The sequence below is a fragment of the Cyrtonyx montezumae genome, unplaced genomic scaffold, assembly GCF_038088225.1.
Source record: "Cyrtonyx montezumae isolate F1298 unplaced genomic scaffold, pur_monq_1.0 scaffold_10, whole genome shotgun sequence".
NCBI lineage: Eukaryota > Metazoa > Chordata > Aves > Galliformes > Odontophoridae > Cyrtonyx > Cyrtonyx montezumae.
The window spans coordinates 22409097-22417489 of NW_027071826.1; the positions used below are offsets into that span (position 1 = coordinate 22409097).

General features: G+C 54.2%; 1 long non-coding RNA gene across 1 annotated transcript; it reads left to right on the top strand.

Moving 5' to 3' along the window:
* Positions 1–25: 25 nt before the first annotated feature.
* On the top strand, positions 26–1448 carry LOC136059283 (uncharacterized). Its single transcript, XR_010623208.1, has 3 exons — positions 26–137; positions 858–965; positions 1250–1448. It is a non-coding gene; the product is annotated as an uncharacterized LOC136059283 (long non-coding RNA).
* The last annotated feature ends 6945 nt before the right edge of the window (positions 1449–8393 follow it).

Genomic DNA, 8393 nt, shown 5'->3' on the forward strand with positions numbered 1-8393 from the left:
CGGCCCTGCAGCCCCGCCAGTGGCCGCGGGAGATGACGGACAGCGCGGGGCCGGCGGCCCTTCCGCTGCCTCTCGCGGACGTGCTCAGCACCTGGTCCCTACCGCAACAGCAACGCCCGCGTAATACCTGCCAGGCGGTAAGCCGCACGCAAAGCGCAATTAGTGCAATTTGGGAGAGGGGCCGGCACTGTGCTGGGCACTGCTGTGCGGGGCCGGGAGCCGTCGGGGCCCGTCCGGGTGCAGAGAGGGCCCCCCAAGCACCAGAGAGCGGCTGGGTGGGAACAGGACGGTGCCTGGGAACGCACACGACCCTCCTGTCTTTGCTCTGCTGATCCGGCAGAGTAGTTCTTTGTTTTCAGCCCCCTTTATAGTAAAGCACTTTTTGGCTACTGAACATTTCAGGAGTGGTACAGGAGAGTGGGGCAAACGGCGGTGATTACGTTAATTTTGGTGGAAGCCACGAAACTGCCGGGAATTCAGCTGCAGCCTCGGGACGAGACGGGCCGGGGGCTGCCGGTATCTCCCCGCAGCCCGAACACCCCCGCGTTTTGATTTAATCGCCGCGCCAAACGATACACTCACTGCTCGTCCCGCAGCCCATTCTGACTTTATCAAAGAACTGCTCCGTATTAACAGTTAGAAGAAAAACAGACAAGGCTGGTAGGAATTAGAGCGTGCGTGGGTCACGGCGTGTTTGGTTTGGCAGTGGGTGCGCGGATCCCTCTCTGTGTGCTTCTCTCATGCATCCAACGTCCGTCTCAAATCACGGGCTTCCCAGCCTCGACCAAGAAGTTACCGTAATTTCTTTCTTTCTTTCTTTCTTTTTTCTGAGTGATTTTATTTGTTTGTTTTCACAGACTCCCAAAGACCCAAATCCTGTAAAGGAAGTAGAACGTGAACGGGAATAGCATGGTGATGGCAGCGTACGGAATATCGGCGAGTGAAATACGGATCTGATGTCTCTGGTGTGTATTGAACGCTTACTAGTAAAATATTTGTAAGAGATTTTACATATTAAAACAATTAATTGAGCTAGATTGCAGAGCCTTCACATATTACACAGTCAGAAATAGGACGCGACGGGGCTCTCCCAGAAATTCATGTTTTGCGTTGTGGACGTTTTGTGGAGGAAAGATAACTGACAGTTTCGCACCTCTCTCCATTCGATCGGAATATCCGCGGGTCCTCCTGTTCGCTCCGCGGGGATTCAACCCAACCTTTTCCTATGGCCGTTCTGTGTTTGTTTCAGGCACCTTCGGAACGCCACATGTGTAAACGGTGCGCTTCCAAAAGCAGGATCCACCGCCTCTGCCGGAGGGGTCCCCCCGCACCGACACATGCACACACCAATTCAACCCCTCAAAAGCGATCGCATTCTTCATTCGTTGCAGCCAGAACCCTCCCCGGCGTGACCTGACCCTCCGCGGCCAGTTTTAGGGCAGGGGGTATTATATGAATTAGCGGGACCCGGATCCAACATATAATTTAATTAATTACTTAATTAAACAAAAGATAAGAGTGCGTGTTCGTGAGCCTTCCGACCTGCATTAGCGGCGTACCCTCCCCGAAGGGCAGCTGCTGGGAGCCCCGGCCGCTCCCTTGCCGCTCCCACACGGCCCTGGCCCATTACCACCCGCTGCCCCCTTCCCAGCGCTCGGCGGTGTGAGGCCGAGCCCCACGCATCCTCTCGTTGTCAGCCCAGCACCGCTGCTCTCGGTCTCCGTGTTCCCATGGGTGTCCCCGCTGCTCGGACGTAACCCCGCGCCGCTCGCTCACTCTATTTCTCACTCTCATCTGTGCCCATTGTGTTCACAACTGTGCCCTTTCCATTCACCCTCTCCCTTCCCCCCGTCACCCCCCCCGCAAGTGTCTTCCAACCTGCCTGTTCCCCTCCTTCCCTCTCCCACCCCTCCACCCCGACTCTGATCTCTGGGATATTTGGTTTCTTTCCCTTTCTCAATGTGTGTTCCTGATGTGGTCCTGTCGGAAAAGCTCGTTTACTCTGCTCGGGTCTCCAGTGGTTTAAGGATAATGTTTATCAGAAGCGAACGTGCTCAACTTGTTTCCATTCAACTGCTGAGTGTGGGCTGAAATACCAAAGGTCACATCTACAGTGAGTCGGTAGAGGGCAGGGGGAGTCGAGAGGAATATGAAAACATTGTAATATACAACAGCCTGTTGATCGCTTGCGTCCCGCCTGGCAAAAAGATTAATTTTTTTTCAGGTAGGAAATAACTGAAAAATTGAAGGAGAATCGTGGCACGGAACAGGGCTGCACAGGGCTGAGGGTGATGCAGCACGGGGAGAGGGGGGGTACGCCTGGCCGGGCAGTGGCTCACTCGAAGGAGTAGATGCGGCACCTATGTAACACCCAGCGTCCCCAAAATGCAAAGCCGGGGACGGGCGGGGACCCCACTCCGACGTACACACTCTATGAGCAGAATCCCCAGGACCCTTCCGAGAGGCCGAGCCCGGCAGCCGCATTTCTAGAGGAGGCGCGGGGAGGTGCGGGACTGCTGCGGCGGAGCTCGGAGCCACACGAACGAGTTGCGGCTGCCGCAGGGACTGCCGCGGGTACCCCAACCCCGGCCCCGGCTGTGCCGCGGGTAGAGCTCTGCCGGCACCGCTCTTGCTTTCAGCGGGGCATTCAAGGAGAGGGATGGAGTGGCCTCTGTGTCCTTTGTTCATGTTAGGGATTTCTCGTCGGCAGATGTCTCTTCCGTCACTTGCTGTGACGCTGCCTTAAGGTACAGCGCTGAATGCCACAGCCGGGTACCAGCTAACTTGGCTGTACGGGTGTGAGAACGGCCACGCGGGAGATATTCGGACATCACGTCAATGAATGAATATTCACACGTGCACAGGAATATCTGCAGCAGCGCCAAACCTCCCAGGAAATAATTTTTCATTCTGTCCTGTTCCCAAGTGGGCTTTACGGACAGCCGCGCAGTGCCAAGTGTGAGTGGTTTCAGTGTTAAGAAATTGATTTACATCAAGGACAGGTCAGAGAATGGGAGTTTAACGGAATAGATTCGTTTAATATTTTTTCCAGCAGTTACAAGCAAGTGTAACCTTCCCTTACACCCTTACGAAGCAATGAGGGCCAACACGGGTCGGTCCTGGGGTCACCGCGCCGGTGACGGAGCCCCGGATCTGAAGGGAAACGAAAAGTGACAGCAAGTGAAGGCCCCCCCGTGTGAGCACAGCAAGCACCGCGCTGCTGGGCAGGGGATACAGCCCCCTGCGAAACTCCTTCGGGGCGGAAGGGAGCGAGGGAACCCCGTGTCACCGCGTAGGGAACGGCAAAGGGGCTCTCTCCGGGCTGCAGCCCGGGGGACAGGCGGCCCCGATGGCCTCCGACCGACGGACGCGGCCCCGCCTCAGTCCATAGCGTGTCCCCCTCGGTGAAGGCGGTGCACCGACGGCACACGGACAGGTGAAATAAAACCGCAGTGGTGTCAAGCCGGGGACGACTCGGTGGCCTCCACGGTGCCCCTACCTGGGACTGACCGACCCTCCCTCGAGCCGACAGCTCCCGCTCGGTCGGGGGTGCGTCCCTTCGGCCCCGGCCCGGCCCCGGCCCGGCCACCGCCCTGCTCTCAATCTGTGCTCGGGTGCTGGGAGAGACGCTGGGGGGGTCGGGGGGGGGGGGTCGGAGGGGGCTTAATGATGTGTGTGTAACTGGGGCAGGTTTAATAACTTTGCCGCCACTTGTTCTTAGCAGCCCCTCTGGAAACCAGACATTGTCTCATTAGGGCTTTCCTGGTGCAAACATTTGACTCGAAGGAGCGGTGCGGAGTTAATTTCTCTTTGCGCTAGGATTTGTTTAATGACATAGAGGGAAAGAGACAATTCTCATGTACCAGGCCATAAAGCTACAGAGAGACAGATCTTTAAAAGCATATTTTGTTCTAATCGAGCAATCGGGTTTTCATTTGTTACATGTTACATGAATTTCGAGTAAATGAAAAAAATGCCTCTATTGTTCTGCATCAAATTATAGGAACCAATTGGGAATTCCTGGGCAATTTTCTCCATCTCTCTTTCGCTTTCACAACACCTCGTACCAGTGCCACCTACAGGAACACTCGCGTCCTCGAGCTTGTTTCAAGTCGGAAAGGAGAAATATCGACTCCGAAAACTGTTTTCTTCGTAGCTGTCACCGAGAGTCTCACGTAGCACTGCTGTGTCCGTGTGTGCGGACACGCTGCCGCCCGCTGTGCCAGGCGGGTGGACGGGAATCGGGGCGGGGAAGGAGGCCGCTGCCGCTGGAGCCTCTCACACTGCACCGTCAGGTTGCGGAGGGTCGTGCAGAGCGACCGCAGCCTCTCGTCGCTCCAGAGCCCCGCGCACCTCTCGGCAGCCAGCGGACTTTACGAGCGCAGTGTCCCAAATCAATGCCCGTCTATCTGCTGGCTGCGTTTTACGAGAGGCAGCGCCGAGCCAAGTGCCGCTCCGCCTGACTCTCCCGCACACCTTTGGGGGCTCTACCTTCGCCAGAAGATTTATAACGAATTCCTCAGAAACTCCAGGGGAAAAATAATGATCTCTCTCATCACGGCTACGGCGGAGGAGGCCCCTGCTGGCAGCGGGGCTGCCCTCGTCGCAGCCTCCCGAACCCGGGGTAGCTGCCGCAGGTTGTTCGCCGGGGCGGGGAGGGGATCTGTCCCCTAACCTCGTCCTTCAGTTACAGCGATACTGCAGATGTTTGTCCAAACGGAGGTGGCAATTGTGCCTGAAAGAGCTTATACGCGCACCCTTTTCTCTGCATCCTTTAAAGTTTTTCAGTTCCCATACACCTTATCCAAAAATCCATATACGTGTATCTTCGTACTGTACGTATTCATATATTCATATTAATCGTCGATACTGTATATGCATTTATGCAGTGCATGTTGTTGATGCCCTCTGGCTCTGGGCAGGAAACACCTCCGAGCGAGCAGAGGAGTGCACGCAGTCGGTACATACGATACAAACCCCGCAGTTCGGTTTTGCTGATAGGGTGAGAAACGCGAGCAGATTTGTGGAAGAAATAAACCCTTACGACCTACACCTGAAGATTTATGGTCGCTTTCATATTACGAAGCGTAGAGAAAACTCCATCGTTACAGCTTTGAGAGTTTCATTTCGTTGTGAGAAATAATAATCGTAAATTAATCATAATCATAATGCGGACATGGGAGGCAGCCGAGCTTCCCTTCTCCTTTCCCTCTGCGGGTTTGCAGCTGAGCCCGACAGCTCCCCGAGGTGGGAACATCCCCACTCCACGCTTCCCACGAAGGTCCGGCGGCACGATTGGCGCCGGGGGCAATCAGCCATTCCCCGAGTGAAGCAGCACGGGCGTAATCGAGCGTAGAGTCCATCTCTGATGCAGTTTTCTTGCGATGTAAGACAAAACTGTCGTCTCGCGGCTTGAAGTTAGGGCGGTGACACGGCGATGCGTGTGCGTGGTGCCTTCGGAGCTGCGACCGCGTCCTAGCCCAGTGCCCGTGGAGCGCAGTGGGGCCGATGTCGCCGTCGAACCGCGGAGCCCGACCCGCACAGGCCGTGGCCGGGTTTCGCAGCGGCCCGTCCCGATTTCGTTTGCAAAAACATTTTTCGCCTGCGGTGTAGGGTAGTGTAATAACAGAGAGTCTAAAAGCCACCCCATGCATTCACAGCATCCCTACTCGTAATGCACAATAGTGCTTTTACTACACGTTTGGGAGAGAAAAGGATATATCACGGTGCTTTGCTGTAGCCTTCTCTCCTTGCCCTACACGGCAATTGGCGTCCTTTAGTGCCGGCTGCAGGCGCCGCACGTCCCGCAGGGTCCCCGAGGAGACCAGGAGGGGACCCGGACGGGACGGGGTGCGGCGACGAAGCCTGGGGGAGGGAGAGGGAAACCTCACCCTCGGGATGAGGGAAGGGGTAACCCTGGTCCAGCGCGAGTTCTGCCCGGGCTGCTAGCAATGAAGAAACACAGGGCCAAGCCGGGGGCCGGGGCCAGGTGAGAGGAGTCTTGGCTTTCCACACCGCACTGTGTGAGGTTAGAGCCTCCCTGAGCCTCCCTTTTCCAGAGACCGAGAGCTGATGACCGCGGACAACGAACGGGACCCCCTTCCGCGGCCCCTTCCGCCCTCGAAGGGAGGCGTACAGCACCCTGCTGGGCACTCGGATGTCGGCTCGGCCCTGTATTAGAGATTTTCTGACATTAGGAGCATCGATCTCGCTACTTTCGTTCGTTGCCTTAAATTGCAGATATCCGTGTGATGTTTGCCCTTCCCATTGTCATTCTAGTCCCGTAGACAATTTCTGCCTGCCAGGACAGAAGGCACATAGGATCTCTTAATTTCAGTGCAAATATCCTCGACTTGTAATAGGAAAATAGGTGAAATGTTGCTGAGAAAAAGCAGGAAGCACCGTCCCGTTGTTCTTTAATTTTTTCTTGTACACGAAGTGCTTGTTGCTTGTCCTTAGTATGCACACGGTGTGGGATGAAGGCAGGGGCTTTTGAATAAGGTGTCCCTCTCACCCATTTGTATTTCACCTCTAAACTCCCGGAATAGATTATGATCATCAAAAGAAAAATAAATAGTAATTTATCTATTATAAATCTCATTCTTGACATAAACAGGTGTGAGAGCAAATGACTACGAGGTTCTGAACAGAAAAGCCGTTCAGAAGTATCAAATGATCATAGGTAACAACAGCTTTGAATTATTAATGCATTGTTCGTGTAAATTAACAACCATCAGATGTGTGGAGGGCTGCGGGTTGACAGAGGATACAAAATATTATCGGGATCCGCTTCTTATATAATTTTGCCTACAACTTTCTTAAAAACTGCAGAAGGTTCCTACAGAAATACTTTAAAACGTCTGAACTTATTACCTTCATTCCCAATTACTGCGCTTATGCACAACGAAATGTAGTCTCTCATTTACAAACAAATGTGAGCATACTGCCCAGAGAAACGACGCAAAAGAGGTGACACTACATTGGGAATTTGGTGCGAATTTAGACAATAAAGATGAACACTGGCTCGACTTTCAGAAATGTCTATTTTAACATACGGCTGAAATGTTACGACTACGCAATCTGTATTTTCATAGATGTACGGACGTGAGCCGAAAGTGTTCTGCTTTAGACACAAGTCTAATACTGAGCATACGGGCGACAACCGAGAGCTTGTTGGACTAAGGGAAGGTTTGGGGCAGACGGGGTGCCCAGGGTCGCTGGCAGCGAGAAGAGAAACATACATGGGGTACGGCTGCAGGTGTCTCGGTGCTGACAGCCCCATGACGGTGATCGGATGGAAAATGAAGTGAAGCCTTCTGGCTCCGACACTCATGCTCCCGACTGCGTGCTTGCAAGCAACGTGCTTGTTCCTGCTCGACTATTTTTTTGTTGTTGGTGGTGGTGTACTTTGGGACTCTCGAAATAATCCGCTAATGACACCTCTAAAGACTGTGGCGTCAGAAGCAAACGCAGCAAACGCAGCCGCTTCTGCCTAGCTGATATCCGTCTCCCCGTGAATATTTGAGCCCAATGGGGAGGGGGGATGAGGAGAGACACAGCAACGCTGCTTACAGTGCGAAAGCGAAGAGCTTTTTCTTGAGCGCCTGGTTTTGTTTTTTTTTTTCCCCGCAGAGCCCCGCAGCTCCGGTGGGAGCTCCCTCCCTGCCCGCTGGTGCGGGTGCAGCTCCCGCCGTGCCGGTTTGCAGAGGTGTGGGTGCTGGGGGGTGTGAGCCGTTCCTGTGCTTTTTCTACACATCGCATGGCAGCAAAGGGATCTCGGCATTGCGTGAGCCTCGGGAACACCTGGCGCTAGCAATACAATGGCTCTGCCCACGGCCCGCTGTCTTCGTGCTACTCAGATTGCCGGGAGGGGAGGTAAAAGAGCTCCGGCATCTTTGTTTTTCAGGGAAGGGGAGACTTAACTGCTCTTAAGCTTTTTCTCTTGCCAGGATGATCTTAAGAACTATTAAGTGAATTGGAGCAGCTCGCGCCTCATCAGGCTCACTGAGAACGAAACGCCCCATCTGTATGGCTGGCACTGGGGAGCCCCAGGAGGCTCGGGGTGGGTCCTAGTGCCATCCCAAAGGGCAGATGTGCCTCCAGCTGTTTGTTCTCAAGCCTTGGGAGAAGCACCACCACGGGAGGAGGAAACAGACGAGTAATGAAAGGTGGTTGTCCCAGCACTGAGTTACAGCCAAACTGCTAACCACAGCCCTCTATTTACACAAAGAGATTTAAAAATTTTAATAGCAGGTCACCTCCTGCCTTGCGAGACACTTCTGAGCTGAAGAAGGTTCTTCCCAGGGAGAGCAAAGGATAGAGAATACACGGTGGTATATGTGAAGGGGCAGTTGGGGTAGTGGTGAAGGGATCTGGGTTGCTGTGTGTACATA